This window comes from Oncorhynchus clarkii, chromosome 10, assembly GCF_045791955.1.
Source record: "Oncorhynchus clarkii lewisi isolate Uvic-CL-2024 chromosome 10, UVic_Ocla_1.0, whole genome shotgun sequence".
NCBI lineage: Eukaryota > Metazoa > Chordata > Actinopteri > Salmoniformes > Salmonidae > Oncorhynchus > Oncorhynchus clarkii.
This window is the reverse complement of record NC_092156.1, coordinates 38,169,378-38,187,798: the sequence shown is the minus strand read 5'-3', so window position 1 is coordinate 38,187,798 and position 18,421 is coordinate 38,169,378. Positions and strand designations below refer to the sequence as shown.

The 18,421-nt window shown below is 41.0% G+C and overlaps 1 protein-coding gene across 3 annotated transcripts in view; it reads right to left on the bottom strand.

Annotated features, from left to right (window-relative positions):
• The window catches only part of LOC139419543 (ectodysplasin-A-like), a 63,992-nt gene that overhangs the window by 5,080 nt on the left and 40,491 nt on the right, over positions 1-18,421 (bottom strand). The gene's annotated exons all lie outside the window — the stretch shown is intronic.

Below are 18,421 nucleotides of genomic sequence, written 5' to 3'. Positions count from 1 at the left end.
AGTCTTTTTGTTCTGTATCTATGGACCCGACCCAATGGCTGGCAAAGTTCGTATCCCTTACTTGCTAGCTAGCCAACTACGGCTAAGTTACAGTCACATCAAACAGTGCAGCCAGAATAACAACAGTAGCTGCATTTGTATTTGTTTAAGCTGTTTTCTAGTGACATTTATTTGGACACATCTATAACAATGAGCTAATAAGGAGCGATTTTGCCTGGCATAGAAAATGTGCTCTCTCGTCAGGACACTGATGTTCAGAGCAGCTAGCCAACAACACAGCAAACACAATCACTTGAAACTGAAGCTGGAAAGATTGCAAACTAGCAGCTCTTCGTTTCGTTTGACCTTTTTTCAATTGGCATTTCTTTGTATATATCCCAAAAATGATGCCAGCTGATTCATGATTTCAACTGTCTGAGAATCGCTGCCTACCTGTCTGTCTGGTCCCAACTCTCGACACTTCATTACTATGGGACAGCTGGAGTTCGAATTTGAATATGGAAACAATGTTGCAATTGTCGGAGAGAGAGACAGCAAGGTTTATACAAATCTCCGCTGTAGAAATCTGAATATTAGTCTAAAAGAAATGTGAGATAATGTGTAGAGGATTTTTATAGTGGAGATCAAGTTTATAAATTGCCTGGCTGGGCTGATGAAACAGCGGATTGCCCAGTCAGATGGAACAGAGTAAATAGGCCTTTTAAAGTTATATATTTAGCCTGTGGTAACTTGTGGAATAGTCACTGGCTGGAATGTGGTTTCAACCAATAAACATTCAGGATTAGACCCACCCGTTGTATAATTAATATATATATATATATATATATATATATATATATATATATATATATATATAGAGTCATATATTACTGTAGAAGCATGTAGAGCAAATTATTAGAGTTAGCTTATGGTGGTTGGTGCCTAACACAAGGTGAACCCAACTGAAAAGGAATCAACATGCTATTGTCCTGAAATGAATACGATTTACTCTCAACAAATATGATTTAAAAATGGTCTGTCCATAAAATTAGAAGGCGTGGTTTTCTGAGGACAGCCATTATCTCTCCATTCCTTGTATATGTACTGTATCAAGATAACGTCTTGAGACATAAATAGATTTTCTCCTAAAAAATCTTTCATGAGTGATAAAAAATCTGGAACACGTAAGAAATGCTAAAAGTCTTTGTATCACAGGCGAGCAGGAGGTGGTCTGAGAGTAATTATAATTGAAAGACTCAGGAATTTTACTGATTTGAGGAAAATATCTCTAAAGGTGGTTTTCATTGTTTATACTGCTGTATGTTGCAGTTCGGGTTGTAAAGATACCGGTAATTTACCAAAGTTACCGGAAACTTCCTTTTGGTAATGAAGAGAAAATATATGACAATCTATCGTAACTTTGGTCATTTATACTTAAATAACTTTTAAAAAATGTATTCATATATAGCATTAATTTAATCTATTACACGAGTTCTAGACCATATGGTTAAAGAGAAAATAGCCTAATTAATGAAAAGATCTTCTAATCAACAATGGCATTATATTTTATTCACTTTGCAACTCTTCAAACTATTGACTGTGTTCACAACCACCAGTTTGACGTCAAAATATTGACAACAAATACATATTGACATAGTAAAATAAATAAAAGTGTGTAAAAAATATACAAAGAATATTTCATGCTGAAACCCTCATATTAACATCAATGATATTCACTAAGTTGATGGTTTATATTTAGGATAATGTTTTACAGCTTTGTCATTCTATTTTTAATTTTCAAATCACTGAAGTACTCAAAAGGGCCACTAGATGTCTTGTGATGGATTACATAAAATCCTTGAAAGACACCAAAATTCTGGAAGTTTCTTGGTAAACGTCTAAAGTTTCCAGTAATTTACCCACCTTTTGCAACCCTAGTTGCAGTTGCGTTGGCTATGTCAAACAACACAAACAGAGAGTTTGAGTTTGCCATCCTTTGAGAAGCTTTTCTTCCAAGTTTTGACATGGAATGAAAAGAACCTAAGAGCATTGTGAGTTGCATGCGTCATAAAAACAACTTTCAAGAAAGCAAATCTGGAGATATGTCACATTCCAAAAGTTAGAGGAATATTTTCGAACAGACTTTCAGAAAGAAATTACTTTCAAGAGATGTTCAAAACTCCCAATCATTGCGCCCATGAAGGCCATGAGTAGCCTGACAACTCACACTAAATTCTTCAGCTGTCGTTTGCTACATACTTCAGTTTGAGACTGCCATCATTGAAGTCGGTTGTGGTGATAAGGAGCATGAGGGGCATTGTACAAAACTAAACAAAGTCATCAGTGATTGGATCGTCTCTAACCAATCAGAGTATCAAAGCCAATTACACATTTTAAAACTGCTGCTTCACCATGTGTGTTCCGGCTCTGGCCCAACCAATCGGTTTCAGGACCAATCAGATGGCCCAAATTTGTTCGCATTTGGTTAAGGGTCGAGGAGGTACTCAAATCCAGACTCATTGCGGAGAAGAAACTAACATCTGTGGACGTAGCGTTTGGCCAGAGCATTTGGCCAGAGTCTGGGTAGCCAGGCAAGCCCATGAGGGCCCTGTTTTTAAAAACACTTGTTATTAATTAATAGTGAGAGATGCTGTGACACTGTGCCCACTGCGGTGGCACTGTGGTATATTTGGAGCTGTTTCTTTGTATAAGAGTGTGTTAGGGTTTCCCGAAAACAAATTCCCTAACCACAGCTTTCATAGTTGTCAGGTACTGCATGGGACTGGCTGAACACAATGTAATTCATGTTAGGACTCCAAAAACAATAAGACTTGGATGTTACTGGACCCGTATCACAGTCTAGGATGGACAGTCAAAGTAAAATGGCCTGTAATGACTGCACAACACACATCGTTTCTTGTAGTTGAATTGCAGGAATGGACCCATCCAAAGCGCAGCAATTATACAATTTGAAAAGAATACCCTAACAACCTTGCTCAACTCATATAAACAACATCTGTGCAGCAACTAAGTGAAAATACGCAAGAAGACTGTCAACGACACTGTAAAACCTGTGATATACATGTGTGCCTGTTTGTCTTAGAAGTCTTTTTTCAATAAATGCAATAATTTTGCTGTTTTAATTACCATTATTTCTTAATGTCTTCTCACCCAATCTATTTTTCTCAATTCATAAGCGTTCAAAAGTATGAAGAACAATTTGCTTAAGACACTAGCTTTCAAGTTTGTATTTATTCCAGATGACTTTCTTTCCAAATGAGTTCAATAGTTTCTTTGATGAGCAAGATAAATGTATACCATGGCTAACTATGCATCCGAATGGTGAATAACTCTACAGTGAAGACGAAAAGAATTGACCGCACACGGAACAGACTCCAAAACAGTCCAATTCACTGGATCTTCCTTTGGTTTGTCAAATGTGCATACAGGCCCAACTGTGCTAAAATATCAAAAACTTTACATGCAGGAACTATATTGTATAAAGAAGATAGAAATGCTCCTCATATTACGGGAAACTGTCCACCTACAGCACCACCCAGTAATTCATCTGCTCAAAATCCTAGCAAAGAAATCGCTGAATTGGTCATAGCAAGAAAAGAGCCAAAATGAGAATTACTCATTAAACAACTTACACATTTGTTGGATCAGTGATAACACTTTTTACTTTGTTTTCATTGGCAGCCATATAGGAAATGACTGTTTTACTGGAAAGAGGATTAGAAAGCTAGGAGCACAGTTGATTTCACCAACTTCTATAGATTCACAATCTAGAGCATTCTTTCAGGCTGCATCGCCTGGTACTGATGCGTTGGGCTGTACCGCCTGGTACTGCAACTACTTTGCCTGCAACAGCATGGCTCTCCAGAGATGGTGCGGTCAGCCCAACGCATCACCGGGAAACACTGCCTGCCCTCCAGGACATCTACAGCACCCGGTGTCATAGGAAGGCCAAGAAGAACCTAAGGCACCGAGCCACGGTCTGTTCACTCTGCTACCATCATGCAGACAGAGACAGTACAGGTGTATCAAAGACAGGACAGAGAGACTGAAAAAACAGCTTGTTCAACAGACCATCACTAGTCAGCCACCGCACGGTACTCTGCCTGGCACCTTAAAGACTGTCACTAGCCCGTTACCACCTGGTACTCCCCTGCAACTTAGAGACTGTCACTAGCCCGCTACCACCTGGTACTCCCCTGCAACTTAGAGACGTCTGCGCCATGTACAGTGCCTTCAGAATGTATTCACACCCCTTGACTTTTCCCACATTTTGTTGCGTTACTGCAATTTAAAATGTATTCAATTTCCGATTTTGTGTCAATACCCCACAAAGTGGAATTATGTTTTTTAAATGTTTTACTATTTAGAGTGCCTTGAAAAACCATTCATCCCCCTTGATGTTTTTCTTATTTTGTTACATTACAACCTGTAATTTAAATAGATTTTCATTTGGATTTCAAAATATACACAAAATAGTCCAAATTGGTGAAGTGAATTGAAAAAAATAACTTGTTTCACAAAATTCAAAACAATAAAAAACGGAAAAGTGGTGAGTGCATATGTACAGTGGGGCAAAAACGTATTTAGTCAGCCACCAATTGTGCAAGTTCTCCCAATAAAAAGATGAGAGAGGCCTGTAATTTTCATCATAGGTACACTTCAGCTATGACAGACAAAATGGTGTGGCTTCGTAAGAAGCATTTCAAGGTCCTGGAGTGGCCTAGCCAGTCTCCAGATCTCAACCCCATAGAAAATCTTTGGAGGGAGTTGAAAGTCTGTGTTGCCCAGCAACAGCCCCAAAACATCACTGCTCTAGAGAAGATCTGCATGGAGGAATGGGCCAAAATACCAGCAACAGTGTGTGAAAACCTTGTGAAGACTTACAGAAAACGTTTTACCTCTGTCATTGCCAACAAAGGGTATATAACAAAGTATTGAGATAAACTTTTGTTATTGACCAAATACTTATTTTCCACCATAATTTGCAAATAAATTCATAAAAAATCCTACAATGTGATTTTCTGGATTTTTTTTCTCATTTTGTCTGTCATAGTTGAAGTGATGATGAAAATTAGAGTCCTCTCTCATCTTTTTAAGTGGGAGAACTTGCACAATTGGTGGCTGACTAAATACTTTTTTTGCCCCACTGTATTCACCCACTTTGCTATGAAGCCCCTAAATAAGATCTGGTGCAACCAATTACCTTCAGAAGTCACATAATTAGTTAAGTAAATAAAGTCCACAATCTAAGTGTGTGTGCAATCTAAGTGTGTGCAATCTAAGTGTCACATGGTCTGTCACATGATCTCAGTCTATATACACCTGTTCTGAAAGGTCCCAGAGTCTTCAACACCACAAAGCAAGGGGCACCACCACGCAAGCGGCACCATGAAGACCAAGGAGCTCTCCAAACAGGTCAGGGACAAAGTTGTGGAGAAGTACAGATCAGGGTTGGGTTATTAAAAAATATCTGAAACTTTGAACATCCCACGGAGCACCATTAAATCCATTATTTAAAAATGGAAAGAACATGGCATCACAACGAACCTGCCAAGAGGGCGCCACCCACCAAAACTGGCGAGGCATGGAGGGCATTAATAAGAGAGACAACAAAGAGACCAAAGATAACCACGAAGGAGCTGCAAAGCTCTACAGTGGAGATTGGAGTATCTGTCCAAAGGACCACTTTAAGCCGTACACTCCACAGAGCTGGGCTTTATGGGAGAGTGGACAGAAAAAAGCCATTGCTTAAAGAACAAAATAAGCAAACATTGTTTGGTATATGCCAAAAGGCATGTGGGAGACTCCCCAAACATATGGAAGAAGGTACTCTGGTCAGATGAGACTAAAATGGAGCTTTTTGGCCATCGAGGAAAACGCTATGTCTGGCGCAAACACCTCCCATCACCCCATGAACACATCCCCACAGTGAAGCATGGTGCTGGCAGCATCATCGGCAGGGAATGGGAAACTGGTCAGAATTGAAGGAATTGATGGATGGCGCTAAATACAGGGAAATTCTTGAGGGAAACCTGTTTCAGTCTTCCAGAGATTTAAGACTGGGACGGAGGTTCACCTTCCAGCAGGACAATGGCCCTAAGCGCATACTGCTGAAGCAACAGTCAAGTGGTTTAAGGGGAAACATTTAAATGTCTTGGAATGGCCTAGTCACAGCCCAGACCTCAATCCAATTGAGAATCTGTGTTATGACTTAAAGATTGCTGTACACCATTGGAACCAATCCAACTTGAAGGAGCTGGAGCAGTTTTGCCTTGAATAATGGGCAAAAATCCCAGTGGCTAGATGTGCCAAGCTTGTAGAGACATACTCCAAGAGACTTGCAGCTGTAATTGCTGCAAAAGGTGGCTCTACAAAGTTTTAATTTTGGGGGTTGAATAGTTATGCACGCTCAAGTTTTCAGTTTTTTTTGTCTGCCCAGGGAGGTGAATACTTTCGCAAGCCACTGTAATTACAAATGAAAAGCTGAAATGTCAATAAGTATTCAACCCTTTTGTTGTGGCAAGCCTAAATAAGTTCAGGAGTAAAAATGTGCTAAACAAGTCACATAATAAGTTGCAGGGACTCCCTCTGTGTTCAATAAGTAAGGGATAATCAACGAGGGTCTATGTGTTCTATAAATTTAGTGGAAGGTGTAGCGGAGTGGAACTGACCTTTCCCGGAGTTGCATTGTCTTTCATAGAACGTATAGAGCCCCAAGTTGATTATCCCTTTCATACCATGGCTATAATCTAACAGATTTACTGCTACTAAATGTGTTAATTTGCAGGTAAAAATGTGTTCAAGTTCCACTGAAGTAGCCAGCAAGTTTACTAGATAGCTACAATAGTCGGCGTGGTAACCAAACAAACAGACTTGCAAGTTTAGCTAATCAAACCATCAGTCCTACCTAGCTTGCCATTATAAACAATTGAATTCAACAATGCAAATAATATATTCAATTCCACAAAAGCAGCTCAAACATAGAACATGTAAGAATGAACTATAGCCAATCAATTCTACAGTGCAAATATACTGTGTGTTATAGGGAAATAATGCACGCTCCAGAATGCCCTTCAAGCCAATCAGAAAAAAGTATTCAACAATGCTATGGTATAATAATGTTTAACATTATTATGAATGACTACCTCATCTCTGTACCCCACACGTGCAATTATCTGTAAGGTCCCTCAGTCGAGCAGTGAATTTCAAACACAGATTCAACCACAAAGACCAGGGAGTTTTTCCAATGCCTCACAAAGAAGGGCACCTATTGGTAGATGTGTAAACATCTGAGCGTACTGAAGTTATTAATTACACTTTGGATGGTGTATCAATACACCCATTCACTACAAAGATACAGGCGTCCTTCATAACTTAGTTTCCGGAGAGAAAGGAAACCGCTCAGGCATTTCACATTGTAGTTACTACACAATACTAACCTAAATGACAGAGTGAAAAGAAGAAAGCCTGTACAGAATAAAAATATTTCAAAACATGCATCCTACTTGCAATAAGGCATTAAAACCTGTTACGGATGATGTGAATTCTCTCTGTGCAGGAACCAACATCCGTAACAGGTTAAAGTATAACTGCAAAATGTGACAAAGAAATTAACTTTACGTCCGGAATACAAAGCGTTATGTTTGGGGCAAACACAACACAACACATCACACAGTACCACATATTTTCAAGCATGGTAGTGGCTGCATCATGTTATGGGTATGCTTGCAATCGGCAAGGACTAAATAGTTTTTTTTAGGATAAAAAGTAACAGAATAGAGCTAAGCACAGGCAAAATCCTAGAGGAAAACCTGGTTCAGTCTGCTTTCCATCAGACACTGGGAGACAAATTCACCTTTCAGCAGGACAATTTCCTAAAACACAAGGCCAAGTACACTGGAGTTGCTTACCAAGATGACATTTAATGTTCCTGAGTGGCTTAGTTACAGTTTTGACTTAAATCGGCAAAAAAATCTATGGCAAGACTTGAAAATGGCTGTCTAGCAATGATCAACAACCAATTTGACAGAGCTTGAAGAATTCAAAAAAAAGAATGTGCAAATATTGTACAATCCAGGTGTGCAATGCTCTTAGAGACTTACCCAGGAAGACTCACAGCTGTAATCACTGCTAAAGTTGATTCTAATATCGATTGACTCAGGGGTGTGGATACTTATGTAAATGAGATATTTCTGTATTTCATTTTTAAAAATGTGCTAAAATGTCTAAAAACATGTTTTCACTTTATCATCGTGTATTGTGTGTCGACGGTTGAGAAAATAAATCTATTGAATACATTTTGAACTCAGGCTGTAACACAACAAAATGTTGGAATAAGTCAACGGGTATGAATACTTTCTGAAGGCACTGTATATAGAAACATTGAACACTGGTCACTTTAACAATGTAACGATATGCGCTGAGAGTCGGGTGTTTTAATAAATAAATGGAACATAACACAAATCAAGGAAAACGGACAACGCACAGACATGAAACAGAAACAATGACGACTGGGGAAGAAACCAAAGGGAGTGACATATAAAGGGCAGGTAATCAAGGAGGTGATGGAGTCCAGGTGAGTATCATTATGTGTGTAATGCTGGTGACAGCCCTAACGTGCAGCCTGGAGACCAAGAGGCCGGAGAGGGAGCACACACGTACCCCCCCCCCCCCCCCCCCCCCCCGACGCGCAGTACCCCCCCCCCCCCCCCCCCCCAACGACACCGGCCTCTAGGACGATCACAGGAATGCAGTGAGGGTCGATCAGGACCTGATGCAGCTGCTGAAGTTGCGGCGGCGCCGGACGGACCAGTCACAGAGTCGTTGGACGGACCCGTTGCAGCGATGTCGGACGACCTAGTTGCAGCTGCCGAAGTTGCAGCGGCGCCGGACGGACCAGTCACAGAGTCGTCGGACGGGCCATTCCCGCTGTCTTTCTTTATGGTCGATTATTCTGTCACGGTGGTATGAAAGATTGGGAGACAGGCACAGGAATGCGTAATAGGGTTTTTTATTAAGCCCAAATTACGGTGTGCCGTGTAAAAGCAAGGGGACGAAGACCAAACAAACACGTAACAAAACACAGGGTAGAAACCCAAAACAAAAGAGCAAGGAGTACCTCGAATAAATAACACACAAGCACAATGATTAACACACGGGATGAGACCCCTAATCATCTGCGCAAACCACAATTGCACGAAAGCCAAAACAGACAGCACAGGTACTCACACACGACATAGTAACAATAATTGACTGCCCAATGGAAACCAAAGGGCACACTTATACAAGTACTAATCATTGGGAATACGGGACAGGTGTGCGTAATGAAAGTTCCAGAGGGATCTGTGACAGGAGTGACATATATAGGGAAGGTAATCAGGGAAGTGATGGAGTCCAGGTACAGTAAGTCTGACGCGCAGGTGTGCGTAACAATGATGACAGGTTTGCGCCATAACGAGCAGCCTGGTGACCTAGAGGTCGGAGAGGGAGCACGTGACAAACAATGTTTGCATACTGTTTTACCCACTTTATATGTATATACTGTATTGAAGTCATGACTCATCCTATATAACTACTGCTGTACACACTTTTTCAATTCATATATTGTCCACAATGTCTAAACACACCATTTATATATATATATATATATTTATATACAGGATTCTGACATTGCTCGTTGTGATATTCCTCGTTCTGATATTTCTGATATTTGTCAACTTTTAATTTTAAAATTACGTGTGTATTGTTATTGTATTGCTAGATATTATTGCACTGTAAGCATTTTGGCTGCACCTGCGATATCATCTGCAAATCTGTGTACGCGACCAATAAACTTTGATTTGAGATTTTTAAAAAGCCTTCAGCAGCCTCACAGTGTAACCAGTGTGAAATGGCTCGCTAGTTAGTTGTGCGCACTAATAGCGTTTCCATCGGTGATGTCACTCACTTTGAGATCTTTAAGTTTTTTGTCCCTTGCTCTGCGAGGGCCGTGGCTTTTGTGGAGCGATAGGTAACGATGCTTTGTGGGTGACTGTTGTTGTTGATGTGTGCAGAGGGTCCCTGATTCAAGTCCAGGTTCAGGCATGGAGAGTGATGGAAGCAATAGGCCTACTGTTACATTGGCACCGTAATCCGGATCACTCAGTTAGGCTGCGGCAAAGGGGGGTGAGTGTAACCGGTGTGAAATGGCTAGCTAGTTAATGATACGCACTAGCAAGGTTTCAATTGGTGACGTCACTCGCTCTGAGACCATGGAAGAAGTTGTTTCCCTTGCTCTGCAAATGTTGTGGATTTTGTGGTGCGATTGGTAAGGATGCTTCTTGGGTGACATGTTGATGTGTGCAGAGGGTCCCTGGTTTGAGCCCAGGTTGGGGAAAAGAGAGGGACAGAAGCAATACTGTTACATCAGCACACAGATAGTTCGAAAAAAACATATGTTGATTAATCATCAATCAGGTAAAATATTTGTGCTCTATATTTTTATATCAGTACCAAAATAACCATATGCATAGACCCTATGTGAGAAAGTACAATAATATGTCTATTTTCACTGAGAAGTTCTGTGTATATTGACAGATTGTACTATGTGTTTAATGTTGGACTTAACACTCCTTTGCTTGGTTTGGATGAAACATGCAATAGTTGGAGAGTGAGGCAGAATCATTGATGCTTAAAAAACAATCTCTCCTCCATCCCAAGTGTGTCTGCTTACTTTCACGACTGTACTATATCAGTCAACATGGATAGTTTGTTACCAGTAGATAGATAGTTGCAGTAAAGCTTACGCCCTTTCACTCTATAGCCATAAGTATGTTTTAAGTTCAGGTTGTCAGCCACAAAATGTTGTCACGAAAGATCAACATGCCCACAGCATTGAACATACCCTGCCTTGACAATAGACTAGCAATACAAGTTGCTGAAGAAATTGTGGTCATTTTCAGCATCATACATTCTCCCCAGCAACAAGAATAAACTTGTTGATGGGGAGCACATGATGATCACTCCAACCCATCACCCTGGTACAGGTCCTGGGTCAGATGAGCTCCATTACGCACGCACGCACGCACGCACACACACACACACACACCACACACACACACACTGCTCATAACTCAGCTGTTTTTACAACAGGTGTCCCCACTTAAGCACATGGCTCAGCACAGCCTCTAGAGGTGCACAAGGAATTTTATGGGTGGGGATATGGGTAATAAATACTGGACAATGTGTTATGGAGAGGCAGGGGAACAAAACAACAAAGAGAGAGAACAAGGCTGTCCCCAGTGTGACACAGCTCTAATGGCCGTACAGTCATGAGAATTGATTTCTGAAAAGAATCCCCATCTGTAAACAGATTGTGACAAAAAAGTGGTAAAATGCTTTAATGAATGGAACAAATTAGCATCAAAGAGGGCCAACATTGAAAACACATTTTCACAACACGTACTACAAAAACACATCTGCTGTGAAATGGCTTGCAAAGGCAAACTGCATATTTATGAAGGCAAAGTGCATCTGACATGAAAGAGAAATTATTATTTTGGCAAATGCTTCAGTACCAGCTCCTTTGGTCTGATAACGCAGAGGGCTCTTTCAAGTCCTCTCCCAGGGCCAGCTGATTGACTTCCATCATTAACACATCCAGTAATGGTTAAACAGCTGAGGACTGCTGTATCCCACACTGTAGTGTTAACTGTTTACCATCAAAAGGTACACATGGTCCTTAGGTCGGTCTACCATTTGGAATCAATACAAAACATTTGCACTGGGGTAACCTCAGTTATTTTGGTTACATGTGACAGACACTGTTCTTACTAGCAGTTTGCACAGTCTGGCATATGTCAGATGTCACATCACACTGCCAGAAGCATATTTAGCTATGATGTTGGTTAGCATCCCAGCTAGCACATAACGTTGTGAGAACCATATGTTTCTTAGAACTTGGTGAGAGAGTGGTTGTCATATGGTTATTTTGTATACGACCTTCCCACAACCTTCTGGGAATGGTGCAGGATTGTTGCTTGGCTTTGGAACATTATCAGCACATTTAAGGAACTGGACAAAAAAACATGATTTTTTTTGTTTTATTACTATAACAGAAGGTTTACTAAAATGTCAAACATGGTTACATTTATTTCCATTTTAGGTAATGTTCTAGGAACGTTCTCCAACTTGTTTGATGTTGGGAATGTTCTCAAATAGTTCAAGAAAACATTAAGAAACAATGTTCTTCCGTCGGAATTTCAGTAAAAGAGTAAAGAGCAGCAGTAAAATAACAATAGCAAGACTACATACAGGGGGGTACCGGTACAGAGTCAATGTGTGGGGGGGCACCGGTAAGTTGAGGTAATATGTACATGTATGTAAAGTTATTGAAGTGACTATGCATAGATGATATCAACAGAGAGTAGCAGCGGTGTAAAAGAGAGGAAGGGGGGCAATGCAAATAGTCTGGGTAGCCATTTAATTGGGTGTTTAGGAGTCTTATGGCTTGGGGGTAGAAGCTGTTTAGAAGCCTCTTGGACCTAGACTTGGTGTTCCGGTACCGCTTGCCGTGCGGTAGCAGATAGAACAGTCTATGGCTAGGGTGGCTGGAGCCTTTGACAATTTTAGAGCCTTCTTCTGACACCGCCTCGTATAGAGGCCCTGGATGGCAGGAAGATCGTGTGATGCACTGGGCTGTTCGCACTGCCCTCTGTAGTGCCTTGCGGTCAGAGGCCGAGAAGTTGCCATACCAGGCAGTGATGCAACCATGCTCTCGATGGTGCAGCTGTAGAACCTTTTGAGGATCTGAGGACCCATGCAAAATCTTTTCAGTCTCCTGAGAGGGAATAGGTTTTGTATTCCCCTCTTCACGACTGTCTTGTTGTGCTTGGACCATGTTAGTTTGTTGGTGATGTGTACACCAAGGAACTTGAAGCTCTCAACCTGCTCCACTGCAGCCCCATCGATGAGAATGGGGGCATGCTCAGTCCTCTTTTTCCTTTAGTCCACAATCACCTCCTTTGTCTTGAACACATTGAGGGAGAGATAGTTGTCCTGGCACCACACGGCCAGGTCCCTGACCTTATCCCTATAGGCTGTCTTGTCGTTGTCGGTGATCAGGCCTACCACTGTTGTGTCATCGGCATTCTTAATGATGGTGTTGGAGTCGTGCCTTACCGTGCAGTCATGAGTGAACAGGGAGTACAGGAGGGGACTGAGCACGCACCCCTGAGGGTTCCCTGTGTTGAGGATGAGCGTGGCGGATGTGTTGTTACCCCTCCCTTACCACCTGGGGGAGGACCGTCAGGAAGTCCAGGATCCAGTTGCAGAGGGAGGTGTTTAGTCCCAGGGTCCTTAGTTTTTTGATGAGCTTTGAGGGCGCTATAGTGTTGAACGCTGAGCTCTAGTCAATGAATAGCATTCTCAAGTAGGTGTTCCTTTTGTCCAGGTGGGAAAGGGCAGTGTGGAGTGCAATAGAGATTGCATCATCTGTGGATGATTCCATGTGCTTGGAGTTCAAAACAGTTAACCTAAGCTAGCAATCTTGTTGAAACATGTTCTCAGAATGTTTTTTAATTACCTTACCTTCTCAGAACATTAATACAACCTCTCAGGAAAACATTCAGGGAACCATAGTAAAATGTTCTCAGAACCTCCCTGCAAACTAAAAATGTATGTTCCCAGAACAGGCAAAATTTTCACATCTGTTCTCAGAACGTTTAAAAACGTTCAGTTTTACCGGTCAGGAAACTCATGGCTTCATTCCCAGAACTAATGGGCAACCAAAAACGTATGTTTCCACAACTTTCAAGGAAGCAAATGTGCTAGCTGGGATATGTCAAACAAACACATTGGGATACACTCAATTCATCTGTGTCATTAGTGAATTGAAATCTAGCAGCAAGAGAACAGAAACCAGATATTATGGTGATCAAATGGATCAAAAAGAGAACATGAAGGAAGTCACTGTGTGAAAACACTCAACGTGTCAAATATTCTGGGTTGGGAGTATTCATGCTTGCTCAACGTAGCTACTACTCTAAAATAGCCCAATGTTGGGAAAAGATTTTAGCTTTCTGTTTCTTCTGTAAGTACAAACCGTACACATTGCAACACGTCTTTCCACAAAAAAATATAATTGAAGGCACAAAGTAAACCTTGGCATTGCACAAAATTTGCTCTGACTGCCAAGAAGCCCTCACCAGTTGTCCAAATGGAATAGGATCTGCTTTGTGTAATCTCATACTGCATGGATCCTGCACAGTGCAGCTCTAACCTCCGAGCTCAGACTGTGATTCATGGCATGGGATTGTAATACATGGTCTTTCTTCATTTTAATCAAAATGAAAGAAGGACAGACCTGTCAGAGAGCAGGTGGGGGAAATTGTTAACATTCATTCCTTAGGCCTGAGATTGTCGATCATTGCTTTAAAGCTCAGTCTTAATTGAATATGTTTATAATGTAGAACTAAAATCACATATCCAGGTAGCCTCAAAGTTAGAGTGTTGGGCCAGTAACCACAAGGTTGCTAGTTCAAATACTGGACAAGGTAAAACATAAATAAATCAATGTAACCTTAAGCAAAGCCCTTAATCCTAATTGCTCCAGGGGTGCTGTACAATTGTGACCTCACTCCCTGCAGGGGTCTCAGGGGGAGTTGGGATATGCAAAAAAAAAAAATAATTATATTACATACAACTATAAGCAGCCCCCAAATTCTTATTATAGCTATTAATTAATACATCTATACTCAGCTTGTTCGATAACATTGTCTGTCTTGTTGCCTAATTTGGAAAGACCTTTTGACCGGGGCAGCTTGATCCGTTAAAGTAATGTCCAAGAAATGTAATGGATATTAAGTTGAAATCAAATTGAACTATAAATGGCTGTTATTGAAGACAATGAGTCAGCCAATGGTCACATCTTAAAATTAGCTCTGCTCTCCCCTGCTCCATGCAAAGGGGAAAAACAGCATTATCTAATGTAGTGAGTTGGTGTTCCCAGTCCTGTCAAAGGCCTTGTCATGTAATGCTGTCTGAGTACATGGGTGCCCCAGGAGAACCTAATACAAGCAGAGAGGGGATGGGGAGAACAAGGAGATGAGCCAATTGGTCAATCTGTCATCTCTTTGGCTAATTTTATTTAAAAAGAGTGAAGTTAGCCAGCAGCTTCATTCTTGCAATTTGGACAGGTCTCATGGTAGGAGGCCTGATCGGTTGCGGGCCATTACACAGCAGTGTTTCAAATGACACTGGGAGACCGAAAATTACATTAAGCTCCTTTATTGTATTTTCAGCCTGCCTCAGGCAAGTAATTGACCTTGGTGGATTTGTGAGGTACAGTGCCTTCAGAAAGTATTCACACCCCTTGACTTTTTCCACATTTTGTTGTGTTACAGCCTGAATTTAAAATGGATTTGTTGCGTTGAGATGTTTTGTCACTGGCCTACAGATAATACCCCATCATGTTAAAGTGGAATTATGATTTTTGATGAATAGAATTCATACAAAATGAAAAGCTGAAATGTCTTGAGTCAATAGGTATTCAACCCCTTTGTTATGGTGACTCACTTTGTGTGCAATAATAGTGTTTAACATGATTTTTGAATGACTACCTGTACCCCCCACATCTCTGTACCCCACACATAGAGTTACAGTGGGGAGAACAAGAATTTGATACACTGCCGATTTTGCAGGTTTTCCTACTTACAAAGCATGTAGAGGTCTGTCATTCTTAATCATAGGTACACTTCAACTGTGAGAGACGGAATCTAAAACAAAAATCCAGAAAATCGCATTGTATGATTTTTAAGTAATTAATTTGCATTTTATTGCATGACATTAGTATTTGATACATCAGAAAAGCAGAACTTAATATTTGGTACAGAAACCTTTGTTTGCAATTACAGAGATCATACATTTCCTGTAGTTCTTGACCAGGTTTGCACACACTGCAGCAGGGATTTTGGCCCACTCCTCCATACAGACCTTCTCCAGATCAGGTTTCGGTGCTGTCGCTGGGCAATACGGACATTCAGCTCCCTCCAAAGATTTTCTATTGGGTTCAGGTCTGGAGACTGGCTAGGCCACTCCAGGACCTTGAGATGCTTCTTACGGAGCCACTCCTTAGTTTCCCTGGCTGTGTGTTTCGGGTCGTTGTCATGCTGGAAGACCCAGCCACAACCCATCTTCAATGCTCTTACTGAGGGAAGGAGGTTGTTGGCCAAGATCTCGTGATACATGGCCCCATCCATCATCCCCTCAATATGGTGCAGTCATCCTGTCCCCTTTGCAGAAAAGCATCTCCAAATAATGATGTTTCCACCTCCATGCTTCAAGGTTGGGATGGTGTTCTTGGGGTTGTACTCACCCTTCTTCTTCCTCCAAACACGGCGAGTGGAGTTTAGACCAAAAAGCTCTATTTTTGTCTCATCAGACCACATAACCTTCTCCCATTCCTCCTCTGGATCATCCAGATGGGCATTGGCAAACTTCAGACGAGCCTGGGCATGCGCTGGCTTGAGCAGGGGGACCTTGCGTGCGCTGCAGGATTTTAATCCATGACGGCGTAGTGTGTTACTAATGGTTTTCTTTGAGACTGTGGTGCCCCACGAGGTGAGATCTTGTATGGAGCCCCAGACCGAGGGTGATTGACCATCATCTTGAACTTCTTCCATTTTCTAATAATTGTGCCAACAGTTGTTGCCTTCTCACCAAGCTGCTTGCCTATTGTCCTGTAGCCCATCCCAGCCTTGTGCAGGTCTACAATTTTATCCCTGATGTCCTTACACAGCTCTCTGGTCTTGGCCATTGTGGAGAGGTTGGAGTCTGTTTGATTGAGTGTGTGGACAGGTGTCTTTTATACAGGTAACGAGTTCAAACAGGTGCAGTTAATACAGGTAATGAGTGGAGAACAGGAGGGCTTCTTAAAGAAAAACTAACAGGTCTGTGAGAGACGGAAATCTTACTGGTTGGTAGGTGATCAAATACTTATGTCATGCAATAAAATGCAAATTAATTACTTAAAAATCATACAACGTGATTTTCTGCATTTTTGTTTCAGATTCCGTCTCTCACAGTTGAAGTGTACCTATGATAAAAAATTACAGACCTATACATGCTTTGTAAGTAGGAAAACCTGCAAAATCGGCAGTGTATCAAATACTTCTCCCAACTGTATATGTAAGGTCCCTTAGTCGAGCAGTGAATTTCAAACACAGATTCAACCACAAAGACCAAAGAAAAGAAAGGCACAGTAGATGGGTAAAAAAAATACATTGAATATCCCTTTGAGCATAGTGAAGTTATTAATTACACTTTGGATGGTGTATCAATACACCCAGTCACTTTAAATATACAGATGTCCTTCCTAACTCAGTTACTGGAGAAGAAGGAAATCGCTCAGGGATTTTACCATAAGGCCAATGGTGACTTTAAAAATAGTTTAATGGCTGTGATAGGAGAAAAATGAGGATGGATCAACAACATTGCAGTTACTCCACAATACTAACCTAATAGACAGAGTGAAAAGAAGAAAGCCTGTACAGAATACACATATGCCAAAAAATGCATTCTGTTTGCAATAAGACATTCAAGTAAAACTGCAAAAAATTGCAAAAAAATGAACTTTACATTTGGAATACAAAGTGTTATGTTTGGGGCAAATCCAATACAACACATTAAAAAAGAAACGGAATGGAGCTAAGACCGCAAAATCCTAGAGGAAAAACTGTTCCAGTCTACTTTCTACCAGACACTGGGAGATGGATTCACCTTTCAGCAGGACAATAACCTAAAACACAAGATCAAATCAACACTGGAGTTGCTTACCAAGAAGGCAGTGAATGTTCCTGAGTGACTGAGTTACAGTTTTGACTTAAATTGGTTTGAAAATCTATGGCAAAACCTGAAAATGGTTGTCTAGCAATGATCAAAGACCAATTTTATAGAGCTTGAAGAATTTAGAAAAAGATTATGGACAAATGTTGCACAATCCAGGTGTGGAAAGCTCTTAAGAGACTTACCCAGAAAGAGTCATGGCTGTAACCGCTGCCAAAGGTGCTTCTAACATGTATTGACTCAGGGGTGTGAATACTTTTGTAAATGAGATATTTCTGTATTTCATTGTCAATACATTTGCAAACATTTCTAAAAACAGGTTTTCACTTTGTCATTATGAGGTACTGCGTGTAGATGGGTGAGAGAAAAAAATCTATTGAATCCATTTTGAATTCAGGGTGTAAGACAACAAAATGTGGAATAAGTCAAGGGGTATGAATACTTTCTGAAGGAAATGTACAATATATTCTCCACACATGAAATACTGTATGTGCAGAGGACCAAACCAAGTTGGCAGTTATATTAGAGGTGTACAAAACAGACAATTATTTGACGTAAAGGCCTCTGATTTAGTAACACTGCAGTCTCGGCCCTCAGATCT